Source organism: Bubalus bubalis, chromosome 15, assembly GCF_019923935.1.
Source record: "Bubalus bubalis isolate 160015118507 breed Murrah chromosome 15, NDDB_SH_1, whole genome shotgun sequence".
Lineage (NCBI taxonomy): Eukaryota > Metazoa > Chordata > Mammalia > Artiodactyla > Bovidae > Bubalus > Bubalus bubalis.
This window is the reverse complement of record NC_059171.1, coordinates 73,377,671-73,393,965: the sequence shown is the minus strand read 5'-3', so window position 1 is coordinate 73,393,965 and position 16,295 is coordinate 73,377,671. Positions and strand designations below refer to the sequence as shown.

The 16,295-nt window shown below is 40.8% G+C and overlaps 1 protein-coding gene across 5 annotated transcripts in view; it reads left to right on the top strand.

Moving 5' to 3' along the window:
• The window catches only part of DNAAF11 (dynein axonemal assembly factor 11), a 71,790-nt gene that overhangs the window by 47,038 nt on the left and 8,457 nt on the right, over positions 1 to 16,295 (top strand). The gene's annotated exons all lie outside the window — the stretch shown is intronic.

Genomic DNA, 16,295 nt, shown 5'->3' with positions numbered 1-16,295 from the left:
TAGTATTTTAACTAAAACTCTTTTTTGTCTTTTATTTGAGAGAAGTGTTGTATATTTTTTCCAGTTTTTTAATTTGAAGTATACTTGATTTATAATATTGCACTAGTTTCAGGTATACAGCATTGATTCAGGTTTGTTTGTTTTTTGCAAATTACTTTCCATTATAGGTTTTACAAAATGCTGAATATAACTGTGCTTTATAGTAAATCCCTGTTGCTTGTCTATTTTATGGATAGTAGTTTGTATCTGTTAATGATATCCTCCTAATTTGTCCTTCCTCCTCCCTCTTCTGCTAAATGTCTTATAGAGAAAAACATATATATCACTTATGTTTTTCTCTAACATAACATATATTGAGTTATGTTAGACTCATATATAGACTCAACATATAGAGTCTTGAAAAAAAATGTAAAGGAATCTATATACAAAACAGGAACTGACTCACAGACATAGAAAACAGAAGTACGTGTCCTTTAGATATGGCTGACTTCTGAAGACTGACAGCCTCCCCTCACCTGGCTTTCAGACTCCTTAACCTTGATCTCAGAGCTGAATGTCTGAGACAGAAGCTCTTTAGAAGCCAGAAAAGACTTAACAGGGACAGGTGACAACCCTGAAAGAACTTAAGGAAATTAAACTTGAAAAAATCATTTGTCTGTACAGAAAGTTTGGATTCCTCAATACAGACTCTGTGAATGAGTTAGGATGTTTCATGCTGCGAGCTGCAGGAAACCGCAAACAAAACTTGCACCATAAAGAAGCATTCCTACATATGGAAGGTAGAGAGGGTTCAGGCAAGGGAAGGTTAAGACCCTTTCTGATGTCTTTGTCCTTAAGCCAGCTTCCTTCCTGACCTGAGCACTAGCAGTAACTAAGGTGACTTGATTTCTTGTTCTTACCTTGCATGAAGATAGAGAATCAGAGAAAGACACAGAGAAAGGCCCTCTCCTATCACCATGGAATAAAAACTCCACTTCACTGATTTGGTCAGTTTAGCTGAAGAGTCCAACAAATCTTGATGAGCTTGACTATGGACAATGGAGCATCTCTGGTCAAAGATGTTCATTCCTATTATTTCTTTCTTCATTCCTTTCTTCATTCCTATTATTATATGTTTGGTTACTATTATCTCATGCCATGGGCTTCCCTGGTGGCTCAGTGGTAAAGAATCCACTTGGCAATGTAGGAGACATGGATTCAATCCCTGGGTCGGGAAGATCCCCTGGAGAAGAAAATGGCAACCTACTCCAGTATTCTTGCTTGGGAAACCCCATGGACAGAGGAGCCTGGCAGGCTATAGTCCATGGGGTCACAAAAGAGTTGCACACTACTTAGCTGCTAAACAACAAAGACAGTCTTATGCCTTGAGCTGAGGGTGGGGTCAGCTTTGCCCCAGTCACTCAGGTTTCAAAGCGGGAAGAGGAGGTTCTTTTGAGGAAGAAAAGGGACCCGGGGGGCACAGAGATTATAAACTTGATTAACCAATAAGGTTTCTATAATGATTTACTAATCCTTCATTATCCCAAAGCCAGTTTTGTAACAGATTGATTCTGAGTAATCAATTATGTATTTTTACTCTGAGGCCATAAGACAGCAAATACAATTTGTTGTCAAGCAATAAGACAACAAACACGACTATAAGAATCTCATTGTCCTTGTTGACAACAACAAATGAAGGAAACGCTTCTGTGCTGATTAGAATATTCTATAGGGAAATCTAAGAGATAACTCAATTACTTTGGTGTTTCGACAGAGACATTTGAATGACACTGTGATCAGCACTGTTCTTTCTTTCTTGTTTTTTTTTTTTTTTTTTTTTTTGGAAATTTCCATTGTGAGAAGCCACAGATTAAAAGGTAATCGCTGGTTTCCTAAAAGAAAATCAAGATGTGCAATTTGTGTACCTTTTACAGGGTGCCAGGCCATTGATCAGAAGACCTCTGCTCTCTTTTCCCATGAATCTTTTAAATAAATGCAGCATTCTATTTCCATTATCCTTTCTGTTTTTATATCAGTTTAAATTTTTCATGTTAAGTATATATGCAAAGCATAAAAAATGGCTTATTAAAGAAAAAGCATTCTAGAAGTGCTTAGTTAAAGATGGATAATTTACACAGAATCAGAAGGCTTCTTTTTTTCTCAGTAATAAACTGAGTAGCACTTTTTCCTTTGAGATATGTACTTTTTAAGATTTTAGGGACTTCCCCAGTGGTCTAGTTGTTGAGACTCGGCCTTCCAGTGCAGGGAGTGTGGGTATGATCCCTGGTTGGGGAGCTGAGATCTCACATGCCTCTTGGCCAAAAATCCAAAACAAAAAAAGAAAAAATAAACAAAAAACAGAAGCAATATTGTAACAAATTCAATAAAGACTTAAAGATTTTAGACTACTGTGTTAAAGTAACATTGATGTCAAGCTATCCCTTTCATTAGTCCTTTGAAATTGTTATTAAATTATTAACTAATAATTATTACCTTTTATAATTTCTTTTATATACCTCTGTCATTATTCCTCCTAAAACATAGCTAGTCGATAAAATCAACCTTTGGAGAATACCTACTTGCTCAGAATTAGTTGTTTTTCATTTATGAGTTAGGTATTTGCAAGGACTATAAAACTCAAAGAATAAAAGCTTTTTTCTTAAAAAATCATCAAACGTTAAAAATAAAAATTCTAGCTTCACTTATGGTTACTATTGAAAATAAGTATTACTAAAAATTAGCATGTTCATAGTTCCTGTTGATTTAAACAGTTGAAGTACTGAAGTTTGACCCACTGAACCATCTTGTGTGTCTAGGAATTGTGGGTCTGACCCGCATTGTAATGACTGAGGCATATTCTTAGAGTTTTAAAGCATAGAAATCAAGTAGACACTTAGGTACACTTTTGATTCATTCATAGGAAACAGTGTTGTCAATATGTTAAGTGATAACTCAGTACTTCAGGAAATATCTAAAATTGACCTTGGTAGTTTATAATACTTGGATACTGTAAATTAATGAAAAGAAGATCAGATCTGCTGTTTAGTTGTTCCTTCTTTGTGATAGTATTTGTAAAGATTATTTGTGAAGAGCCAGTCTATTTGATGATGTCTGTGATGGGACGACTACAACTGTGTTTGTGGAAATTCAGCAATGAACTTTGTATACATTTTTTCAAGGATGCAAAATTTGTAATGGAGCCCACAAACTGCTCAACTATTTCTTATTAGCCACGTCACTCAGCATTTTGTCAGAGCTGTCAAATGGACCTTTTTCCCTTTCCTGCCCCTGAATGAGGCTGGGTCTGTACAGACTGCGTGCTGATAAGCAGGCAAGGTTCACGTCTGTTCTTTGTCACAGGGGTTGTGGCTGAATATTCCCTTGCTGACCTGCTGGCGGGTTCTCCCAAGTCAGCACCACACCCAAAGGCTCTTATCTTGTGCTAGCTCCATGATACCAGATGCTTCCCAACATCTGGTACCGAGTCTGTATCTATGGGATAGTATAATACCCAGACATCACAATCCCTACCATTCCCTGCAGAATTCCCATCGCCATTGGCCATCATTATAACTTAACTTATGGGTGCTGCGTCTCCCGGAAGGCCATCTCCTCCACTATGATTTCAAGGGTTGATACCTTAGCTGGAAGAGTTGGCTGGGGTTGTGGATGGAAAACTACTCTGGCTTTCTCAGAAATTGGCATTAGGGGACTTCCACGGTAGTCCAGTGGTTAGGAATCCGCCTGCCAGTACAGGGGACATGGGTCCGATCCCTGGTCTGGGAAGATTCCACATGCTGTGGAGCAGCTAAACCCGTGGGCCACAGCTGAGCCCATACTCTCGAGCCCGAGAGCTACAACTGTTGAAGCCTGAGTACCTAGAGCCCGTGCTCCAAAACAGGAGAAGCCACTGCGATGAGAAGCCCACGCACCGCAATGAAGAGTAGCCCCTGCTCACCGCAACTAGAGAAAACCCAAGCAGCAGTGAAGACCCAGAACAGCCAAAGCTAAATAAAATTAAAAAAGAAAGAAAAAAAGTGACATTAGGGAATAGGAGGTCAACTGCCCAGGTAACAGAGGAGGAGGAAGCATTCTGCATCTCATGAAGTTTTTCTCAGTTCTGCTCCACAGGTCAGTGGCATTTCCTGCTTGTTTCCAGCACTGTTTTATTCCTTAGTCTTAGCTTTTGGGATCCGTGTAGAGAGTCTCCGTCTCCAGTGCCTGTCCCCATTTATTCCATTAGGTATATCCATTCAAGAAACGTGGACCCACGGTGTCATCCATCTACCAGAAATTCACTATTCTTCTTTGGGGAAGAGTCGTTAATCCTTTTCTCAACACAGCAGCCAAATGATCATTTTACAGTGTGTGTAAATCAGACCAAGTCATGTTTTCTAGTCAGAGTTAAAAGCAAGATCCCCCCAAGAATCTTCTCCTGCCACGATCCCTCTGACATTATCTTCTGCCGCTTCGCCCTCTCATCATTCCAGCCACCTTGGCCTCCTTGCCATTTCACAAATATGACAAGCATCCTCCTACCCTGGTCCTTAGTACTTGCTGTTCTCTCTGCTAGAATGCCAATCTCCCAGGTATCCTCATGGTCTGCTCTCTCCCTTCTTCCGGGTTTTTTTTTTTCAAGTGTTATTTCACCCTGAGTTCTTTCCTGATCCCAATATTTAGCAAGCTTCCCCTTTCCTACCTCACTGTTCTCTATCCCCTGTTTCTGCTGTATTTTTATTCATAAGAATGTATCACCACTGGACAGTCATGTATTTAAATGTTTCTTTCTTTGTCTGTCTCCATCAACAAAAATTTAAGCTTCATGAGGATAGAGACTTTTGTCTGCTCTTATTACTACTGTGTCACTGGTACCTAGAACTGAGCCAGACAAAGAGTAGGTGGTCAATAAATTTTTATTGAGTCAAGTAAATACATTAAATGCAACTTTAAAGTACATTTTAATATTTACAACAAGAATCTCCCCTAATTACTCTTCTCCCTCCTCAATCTTTTCCTCATTATTTTTCCATGCTTGTTATTCCAGATTAACTTTCAAATAATTTCATCCAATTCTGCCTCCAGGAATGCCATTTGAATTTTGATTGCTGTTACCATTTAGAGACAGTAAAAAGAGATGGTCTCTGGAGCCAGAGAACCTGGGTTAAATCTTGATATTTCTACTCAACAGCTGCATGACCTTGAGCAAATTATTTATCCCTCTGTGCCTTAGACTCCTTGTCCATACAATGATATTAATGATCAGTCACACCTCAAAAGGTTGTATTGAGGATTATATAAATGAATATGTAAAGCACCTAGGTGACCATTTGGGGCATAATACACCCTGAGCTCATGTTACCGTTAATTAATATTATCCATTACCCTTATAGCTCAGCTGGTAAAGAATATGCCTGCAATGCAGGAGATCCCGTTCGATTCATGGGTTGGGAAGATCTGCTGGAGAAGGGATAGGTTACCCACTCCAGTATTCTTGGGCTTCCCTGGTGGCTTACCTGGTAAAGAATCTGCCTGCAGTGCAGGAGACCTGCATTCAATCCTTGGGTTGGGAAGATCTCCCGGAGAAGAGAACGGCTACCCACCCCAGTATTCCAGCCTGGAGAATCCCACAGACTGTATAGTCCATGGGGTGGCAAAAAGTCAGACATGACTGAGTGACTTTCACGTTCACTGTATGTATGATTTCAGTTCCTATTCTGAGTAGAATTATTGCCTGTCAGATTTTCTGAGAGTTTATGCTTGTCCTTTGATATATTTTCTTAAACGTATGGTTAGACTCACTGGTGTGTCCATGAATAGTCTTATCATCAGCAGCCTGGGAGTACCTGGCACATGATCTCATCACAGTCCAACTTCACAAGATTTAACTGAGACTTTGCAGTCACAGGGAAACTTGCATAGTCATTCAATTAAACTCCCATCTAGATTCTCATCTGACAAGTTCCAGGAGCACTCCAAGAATATGCTTCTTGATTTCCTTTGGGTGTTCTTTCAGAATAATTAACTGAGATTAAAGAAGGCACCATCTGAACTGAACAGCAAAATATATTTACAGCTTCACTTGGTGAACATCCTGCTTGATTCTGCTTTATTGAGCACAGGAGACGAAGGTCACATATTAAAGGTCAATATTACAGACCATGATTCTAGAAAAGAGTCTCAGATGCCCTTTCCATTATTATTTGAACACATTTCTCAGTACTTTATCTCTACTCAAATATGCTTACGATATGCCCAACATAAACTCAGTTTTACTTTCTGAATGTTAATTGCAAGATGGTCTAGAGTGAGGGCCACCTGGTCATCTTGCTGGGTTTTTCTGTTCCATTCATACTTCTATTCTTGTAGAACATTCTCTCTTCCTCGGCTCATTCCTAAAACCTTGCAGTGCTGAAAAACTAGATGCATCAAAGGATAATTTCCACATACCCCAAACATCGTATCTTTCCCCGCTTGGCCTCCTTGGCCATCCTTATCCTATGAGTGAACTGTCTGTGCTCTATCTGAACTCTCCAGATATGTGTTAGCTCCTATTTCCACTTACCTATGAAAGGCAATTGACAATTCTCTCTTCTGCATCTTCACTGAATTTTCTCCACACACATTTCTTTATATTAGAAAACATGCTAAAACGTCTCCCTTCTCCAAAATAAAACAGTACAAAATAAAAACATTCCCCTCCACTTAACTGCTCTGACCTGATTTACAGCAAAACTCTGAAAGAAGACATCTATATTTTCTGTTACAATTCTTTTCTCACAGTTTCTAAAACTAATCCTAATGAGGTATTCATCTCTTCTCCAGCGTCCCCACCCCCATCCATGAAACATCTCTTTTTGAGGTCTCCAGCCCTCTCTACGTGAGTAGATCCAGCAGTCAGCCCCCTTCCTCCTCTTCTCTGACCTTTCAAGAGGTTTTTACACCATTAATCAGCCCCTCCATTTTTAAACAGGTGTTCCATTGGCATTAGACACATCTGTTTGATTTGGTTCTCTTCCTAGGTAAACAGGTGTTCAGTTGGCATTAGACACACCTCTTTGGTTCGGTTCTCTTCTAGGTCCTGCTCACTGGATGGTCTGCCACTGGATGCTTCTTTGCTGGTTCTTCTCCTGCCCAGGCCTCTGAAAGTTGGCATATCCATCATTCAATCCTGGAACCTCACTTCTCTTCTCTACACTCACTCTCTACATAGTCTCATGACTGTCAGTAACATCTCTAGAGCTCCACCATCTGCTAGTTGCCAAGTAGGTCATTAGGAGTGTCAGTCACACTAAAGAAAATTTAGGAATATAGACTACATATTTTAAAAACACCTTGACAGTGATGAGATAATGAGCAGTTACTGCCCACTGATCAAAGGAAAGACTGAGAGAATAAACCATGCTTTCAGTGACCGCACAGGGATGAGAAGAAAAAAGCCAAAGTCCAGAGCCTAGCAGGGAAGCCATGCGAGGTGGCCTCTAGGAAGCCATGCCCACTTTGAGATGTGACTCCAAAGGACCGTAACCCAGAGGAAGGTGAGTGAGAAGCCAGCCAGGCCTGGGAAAGTCTTAGCCTGTCTAAACAGCTATTGAAATGGCCCCCAAGCTGGGCCGTGAACTTGAGTGACAGTAGTGAGTGCCATCCACACATGCCTGGTAAAACCCAGGCATCTAGACATTGGCATCATCTGTAGACTCAAATTATAGGTAGATAGGTAGTAGGTAGATAGTTTTTTTTTTTAAAGTAAATATTCAGCCCACACTGAAAATTAAATGAGGTGTTCACAGAGACTTGAGTGGGATCCCAGTAGTAAGTTACTTGGTGTTTTGGAATCTGATGGCACCAGTTTCCTACTCCTCCTCCTTAAGGGAAACCTGAGCATCCCAAAGTTATTGTTGTTGTTGCTGTTCAGTCGCTAAGTTGTGTCAGACTCTTTGCAACCCTATGGAGTGCAGCATCCCAGGCTTCCCTGTCCTTCACCATCTCCCGGAGTTTGCTCAAACTCTTGTCCATTGAGTCGGTGATACCCTCCTACCATCTCATCCTCTGTGATCCCCTTCTCTTCCTGCCTTCAATCTTCCCCAGCATCAGGGTCTTTTCTAATAAGACAGGTGTTCCCATCAGGTAGCCAAAGTATTGGAGCTTCAGCTTCAGCATCAGTTCTTCCAGTGAATATTCAGGGTTGATTTCCTTTAGGATTGACTGGTTTGATCTCCTTGCTGTCTATTAAATTGTGAGACACAGACTCACATTTGACCTGTAAAACACTTTTTAAAATTTGTGGCCTCCCTGAAAGTGGAAGCTACCTGAGAGATATTAGTACAGTGGTTTATTTGAGAAGTAAGAGGGTGCTGAACAGAAAGTAGCGGAGGGAGGCAACCAAGAGAAGTGCCAGCAACCCCAGCGGGGAAGCTCTGGGAGACTGTGCAGAACACGTCGTTCTTGTTGAGTCTCTTGAGCCATGTCCAACTCTTTGCAGCCCTGTGGACTGTAGCCCACCAGGTTCCTCTGTCCATGGGATTTTCCAGGCAAGAATTCTGGAATGGGTTGCCATTTCCTTTTCCAGATCTTCCCAACCCAGGGATCGAACCCTTGTCTTCTGCATCTCCTGCATTGGCAGGGGCATTCTTTACCACTGAGCCACCAAGGAAGCCCATCTGCTCTGTGAAAGTGTAAGAGTTGCTCAGTCATGTCTGACTCTATGCGACTCCATGGACTGTAACCCACCAGGCTCCTCTGTCCATGGGATTTCCCAGGCAAGAAAGCTGGAGTGAGTTGCCATTTCCTTCTCCAGGGGTCCAGGGGGTCTTCCCCACCCAGGGATCAAATCCGAATCTCCTGTATTGGCAGGTGGATTCTTTCACCACTAAGCCCCCCTGGGAAGACCGAAAAACACATACTTCAGAATAACTCTGCCTAAGGGGTGATGGAACTGGGACAGTAGTAACCAACCCCTGAGAATATTTGGTTGATGGCTGTCCCCTGTTGTGGGAGGTGGGGAGTGGGGTGATGTAAACTCGCCAGCACTTCTGAACTATTACTGGCCCAGAAAAACAAGAATAATCGTGAACTTGTCCAATTAAATGTAGGATATTTCCCACTGAGATGACGTCTAGTAACATCACAAAAGGATATTTTCTTTTCTTTTAAAACATCCTTATCATTCTTGATGTTTGTCCTAACCTAATAAAATACCATTTTCAAGTTTAGGTTGTGTGTGTGGATGATCCTCCACGGGGGACTGTCAGATAAGATTGCACTTTTCAAGTATGAAAGAATTTTGAAGGAACTGTTTGATATTTAGATTTGTTCTCCTTTTATTTCAAAGCCATGAAACTGTGTGCAACTGTCAGTATTGATTGTACATATAAATATCAGTAATTACACCCTTAAAATTTTTCCTCAAACAGCTTGGGTATCTTTGGAATCAAAATCAATACTCTTATCCTTCCTATTTTTCTGATAAGTTTTTAAAAAATCTGAATTTTCTTTGCTGCCAGGTGTCTTTATTTGAGATAGAAGGTACGTCAAAATAGTTGACTTATACAGGTATTTTTATCTGTTCAAAGATTTTTAAATAATATACCAATGGTAATTTGTATATTTTCTAATTAGGATTAATGACCTTTTTAAAGAGAAAAAGAAGTAGCTTGTATTCTTTAAAGGAATCTTTTTTTAACAGGCTCAGTGAATTATGTGCCTTTCTTAGTGAAGTCAATCAGAACACAGTTAACAAATCATGAAGTTGTTAAAATGTCAACAATAAATCTGGGTACATATGTTAACTTCCTCTAATGCCAGAGGAAAATTAAAAAGTCTTATTGATCCTGAAGTTTTATATTAAGGATATTCCTTGCTAGGAATTTGAACTTTGCATATTTAAATGGTCAACGCCAATATTATAGATAATTGATTAACACGAATGCCAGAAATATATAAGAAAGTGAACAATATACAAGTGTCCATTTCTTCTAAGGTTGAGATGTGTTTTGCTAGATAATGATCTGTTTCAGTTGTGAGGGACCTCACCCAGTAACTGGCTCAACCCCCCAAATCAAACAACTGGCTTATGTCAAGGCAGGTTGGTGTCTAATGGGCTTAGACAGTTTGGAAGTTTTATAAAGAAAAAAAAGTAGAGACATTTTTAGAAACTACTTAGGAGGCATGGGTGAAGATGTTAAATGTGTGTACTGAAGCAAAATGATAGCAGAGGAAAAACATACTGCACCCATAAATAAATTATATGGAAGTTATTAATATCAGATGAGGGAAGTATTTAGCATGTTTGGCTTGCCACAGTGTGGAAATAAGGTGCTAGAACTCGAAATGGAAAACGTTCTGCAAAATTCTGAAAAACTTTGGACAATGAATTTTTAATGACTCAATTAAAATATTTATTCAATTTATCAAAAATTTATTAAGCACTTAGTATAAATATAAAGCCAGGCCACCAGGCTCCTCTGTCCATAAGGTTTCCCAGGCAAGGATACTGGAGTGGGTTGCCATTTCCTTCTCCAAGGGATATTCCCGACCCAGGGCTCGAAGTCCATGGGGTCACACACAGAGACCTGGACACGACTTAGTGACTAAACAACAGCAAGATGAATAAAGTACAGTGCAAATTGCTGTGGAGCGAAAAATAAATGAGAGGTCCTTCCTCCAGTCTCCTCCTTGTTGAAGCCACTGACCCAGACTGGCCCTCTGCCTCAGTTTCTAAGTCCCAGTTGCAAACAAGCTCAGACACTTGTTAAGTGACTTAGCTTCTCATTCTTCTGCTTAAAGTTGAAATGATGTTCCTAACTCAGAGACAACTGTCATAGTCATAACTATGGGGGTCTTCTGTGGTTCCCTAAGTCTCTCCTTCACTGTTGGACCCAGCGCAACAGGAGCCAGCATGCAAGAAGCTGCCGCCCACAACACCCCTGCCTCTCCCTCATTTGTAGACAGAATAGGCAGGAAGAAGCAGCTCCAGGGGTCTTTGCTCTTAGTTCTAACCATGCGTCACTTATTCAAATATTCTGTACACGTTAATAAGTACCTACAGGTGGCTCAGTAGTAAAGAATCCACCTGCCAATGCAGGGGACGCAGGTTTGATCCCTGGGTCAGGAGGATCCCCTGGAGGAGGAAATGGCAACCCACTCTAGTATTCTTGCCTGGAGAATCCCATGGACTGAGGAGCCTGACAGGCTACAGCCCATGGAGTCTCAAAGAGTCGGACGCAACTGAGCGACTGAGCACACACGCACTGTGCTCTAGGCAGTGTTCTACCCTCTACGTAGGGTAGAGTCTTAGAAATGCAAAGAAGAAGGGAGACGAGTACTGAGTTAGATACCTCAGAGGACCGAGGCTATGGTATCTTCCTCCTGTGTCACATTGAGCTGAGGACGTAATGAGGGCACAGTGGGACCCGTTCCCCTGTACCCATTACCTTCCCTCACCCACGGGTCAGTCCTGAGACACAGTCATCTCTCTAAAGTATTATTCTCAAAGTCCATAATCTTATAGGAATAGCTTTAATTATTTTGAGTAATGTTTCAGAAGGATTCAAAAAGTCATTATTGCCTTGAAAGAAGTGGTGTAGGTGGTACAAAAAGGACAGTTATTTGATTTATAAAGATTAGATTAAAACTTGAAAAGAGGAAAAGTATGAATGGGGAGAGCCTACTAATATATACTTTTAATTTCACAACCCCCAAATATATATATTAGTTTATTCATGTTGATATTTAATATAAAATGTTTTTAGGGAAGTTGAGTAGAATTAAATAAAAATATGTAAATTACAAAGCATTACAGAAGTTAAGTGCAAACAAAAGTCAATATAGTTACATGGAATCAGAAAGCATGAGGAAGGAAACATTAAATGCAGAAAATCTGTAGGGAAGTTAATGGTTGTAAAACTGGCTCTTCCATCTTGTTTATAAAACTCTAAAAGACAGGAAATATATAAAGAAAAGAATGAATAAAGCTGTGTTAGCTGAATTCTAGCAAAATTAGAGTGGTTATGACAAAATTAATATTGGATATGATAAAATTTAAAGCACAAAAGCATTTAATGGAACAAAGATTATTCTGTAGTAACAAAAATAGTATAAAATAAAGATTTAATTGTATTTATTAGACTGTACATTATATAAAATACAAGTTCTCCCTGATGGCTCAGTGGTAAAGAATTTACCTGCAGGAGATGCAGTTTTGATCCCTGGGTGGGGAAGATCCCCTGGAGAAGAAAATGGCAATACATTCCAGTATTCTTGCCTGGGAAATCCCATGGACAGAGGACCCTGGCGGGCTACAGTCCATGGGGTCACAAAGAGTCGGACATGACTGAAGTGACTTAGCACACACACGTGAGTTAAAATAGTATAACACTATTGGGACTTTCCTGTTGATCCAGTGGTTAAGACTTTGCCTTCCAATGCGGGGTGAAAGTTTGATCCTTGGTTGGGAAGCTACGATCTCACATGCCTGGCAGCCAAAAAACCAAGACATAAAACAGAAGAAGTACTGTAACAAATTCATAAAGACTTTAAAAAATGATCCATATCAAAAATCGTTTTTTAAAAAAATATGTAACACTATTAAAATGTTAATCTGTGCCTTTGTGCATGTCTCAGAATTGGATTTCCAAGCTGTTGATTACATTTCCCTCTGTGGATTCAGGAAGCCAGTTGGGCCACATTATGTAATTTATTAGACATATTTTGGTTCTTACAGCTTTTCCATTAGTCATCCCTAAACACACTTTGTACAAATGAGTAAGAAGCTTGAAGTTAATGAGCATCATTTTCTAGAGAGGAAGTAGCACTAGGGTTGCAGAGAGAGAAACCACACTGCACTATTTCAGTACCTTGGACCTCTGAACCCACGGTCCTCTACCCGGAAAAACTAGATCTCTTATCAGAAGAGTTTTTCTTGCTATTCATATGAATATTGATGTTAAGATGAATGTTGGTATTAATATGAGTGTTGGTGTTGATATTTTTCTCACTGCTGATTTCTTAATTCCCCCTAACTTTTAAACTTAAAAGAACCTGTGAAACTAAATGAGCTGAAAATATCTTTAAAATAAGCAACACATTGAGATTCCTGTACACAGCAAACTCCCATGAAGAAAAGTTCCAAATTTGTGATGCTATTTGCATTTCCATAAACACAGAGAATCTCTGTCTGAGCTTATTATTATGGGACAAATAACAGTGTTAGAAACGGGGGTACTTTAAGACTCTAATTATGCATATGCTCCCATTCTGATTAGTGCATTTATAGCACAAAGCAATACAAAACCTGTGCTTTTGGCTCCAAAGCTTTTATTCTTAAAGTTGACATTTTCATGAATTTTAACTAACACTGGTTTCATTTGATGTACTTGAAAAAAAAGTTTTTTTAAGTGCTCAGGTGCCACTGCTCCGCAGGAAGCAGACTCCGAGACAGAGATTCTCATGCAAAATGTTTGTTAGGGAGCAGCCTAGGGATCCACTCCTGTGGGAGGGGAGGATCCAGGATTGGGAAGAGGGAGAAGCTGATGGGTGATGCTGGCCTGCCAGAGGACCCAGCTGATGCCACAGTGAGCTCTGAGGCTCACCTGGTTCTTTGGAGTCGTCCTGAGTCAGGCTAAGGGAGCAATCTTATACCCCACGTTGACCAGAGAGACTGAAACACAGGCTCTGGGTTCTCACACTCAGTGCCAGGCCCCAGGCATGTCAAGGAAGGAGCAGAGAGTTCCAGAACTGAATAGGCCGTGTGGTCAAGGCCCACAGATAAATTAGGGGTAACTGGTATGGGTAGATGACCTTCACTCCTATAGAAGAGTTGAGCAGCTCACAGTTGGGTTTGGGGCTCACTCTGGCTTGGTCAGTAGAAATTAACATTAAAGATGAAATAAAGTGAACACTTTAATGTCTTGGTTACACTAATCATACCTCAAGTATTCAACTGCTCCAGGGTCAGCCTGGAACATGCCCATCATTAGAGGGCATTCTCCCAGGCAGAGCTGCTCCTCCACACGCTGCCACCCTGCCTCTCAGAGGGAGGGTCTGCTGCCCCCCATCCCAGGAAGAAGGTGCCAGTTCTCATTACCCCAACACCTACAACCTCTTCTGTTCCCCTTGCTGGGAAGCATCTTTGTTTAGTCTCCTCAACTCCTTCTTTGCCCTCTTATTTGACATTATTGTGGCTTAGTAAACCAGTGTGTGTATGCTCAGTTGCTTCAGTCATGTCTGACTCTATGACCCCATGGACTGCAGCCTGTCAGGCTCCTCTGTCCATGTGATTTTCCCAGGCGAGAATACTGGAGCGGGTTGCCATTTCCTTTTCCAGGGGATCTTCCTGACCCAGGGGTTGAACTGCAAGTCTCCTGCATTGGCAGGCAGATTCCTTACCACTGAGCCACCTGGGAAACCCCTTAATGAACCCGAACTGGCATCAATAGAAACTGAAAAGTATTTCCATTTCTTTAAGGATCGGCCAGGAACACAGGGGAAATGTTTGTATCCATTACACTAATTCAATTAGAGAAAAGAAAAAAAAAGTTTTCACATTAAAATAGTATAAACATGTCTACTCTGCCACATGAACATTTGAAAATATATCATGGGCCAGCAAGAAATGAATGGAAAACAATTCAATTGGCAAGAAATAGACTTTAAAACATAAGAAATACACCATTTTAAGATTAGCTTTCTCCAAAACAAATCACATTTGATGATAATAAAAACCTGCTGCATTGGGCAAACATTTGCATGAGTCACCTCATCTAATTATTTAGTGAACACTGCATTGGCGGCTTTTGTCGTTGGATCTTCCATGGTTTTCTTCTACAAGTTTTTGCTATGCAGAATACACCTTTTTTAAAAATGTTTCAGAATAAACTCTTCCAGCCTTGTAATTTCCTGTGTTTGGAACATGCATCTCTCGTTGTTGTTGTTATTTTCCTCTCTTTTGAAGTCTCAGCAAAAGTCTGCCCATCACACAAACCATCAGTGATGCTTGAAGGTATATTTTCCCTAGTGGGATGTTCAATACATATAATGAAAGGGTGGAATTTAAGCAGATCTTTTATTTCTGCATTGCACATAGGCCCTCCCATGAGGTCTATGGGAACGGGGCTGAAGTAAATCATACATACACAAATTGAATTTTTATAAAATATGATAGAAAAATATACAACCACACTATCAAAAAAAAAAAAAAACAACTGGTCTATATACCACCATGAAATTAAAAGACACTTGCTCTTTGTAAGAAAAACTATGACCAACCTAGACAGCATATTAAAAAGCAGAAACATTACTTTGCTAACAAAGGTCCATCTAGTCAAAGCTATGGTTTTTTCAGTAGTCATGTATGGATGTGAGAGTTGGACTATAAAGAAAGCTGAGCACCGAAGAATTGATGCTTTTGAACTATGGTGTTGAAGAATACTCGAGAGTCCCTTGAACTGCAAGGAGATCAAACTAGTCAATCCTAAAGGAAATAAGTCCTGAATATTCATTGGAAGGACTGATACTGAAGCTGAAGCTCCAATACTGTGGCCACCTGATGCAAAGAGCCAATTCATTGGAAAAGACCCCGGTGCCAGGCAGGAAGAGAAGGGGACGGCAGAGGTTGGATGGCATCACTGGCTCAATGGACATGAGTTTGAGCAAGCTCTGGGAGTTAGTGATGGACAGGGAAGCCTGACATGCTGCAGTCCATGCGGTCACAAGAGTTGGACACAACTGAGAGATTGAACTGAACTGAACCGTTATACAACCCAAGGAGATGGATTACCATCAAGGACAATAAGAACACTCACCTCCCTGAGTTTGATGCTACAGCCCCCAGACTAGGATGCATTGCTTCATTTGTTCATTCATCATCCATGTATTGAAGCATACATATGATGAACAATGGGCTGGGCTTTCTGGTGTTCTGACCAATGTGGCTCATGCAGCCAAGAATCACTAGTCAGATGGGAAACACAGGACCCCATCTATCAGTTTGATTCAGTGTTCAGTACACCAGTGCAAAGGTCTAGTAAGGATTGGATTGGAGAATCTGGTTGAGGGTTGAGGCTAACCTGGGGTCCCTAACTCCCTCCCCAAATACAGATAATTAGTCCAGCATGCCTGCCTGGCCAATGGATGGGAGCGGAGCTGGATCCTCAGAGTCCAAGCCTAGTGTTTTTCCTTCATCATCAGTTGAACAGATCTGATCACTGCTGTGTGGCAGGAAGTCTCAGGCAGGATGGAGAAAGGGTGGCCAGTGGCACTCACCTTTCAGAGGAGTGACCCTGCCCTCCCGTGAGATGTGGCAACTAAATGAAGCATCCCGT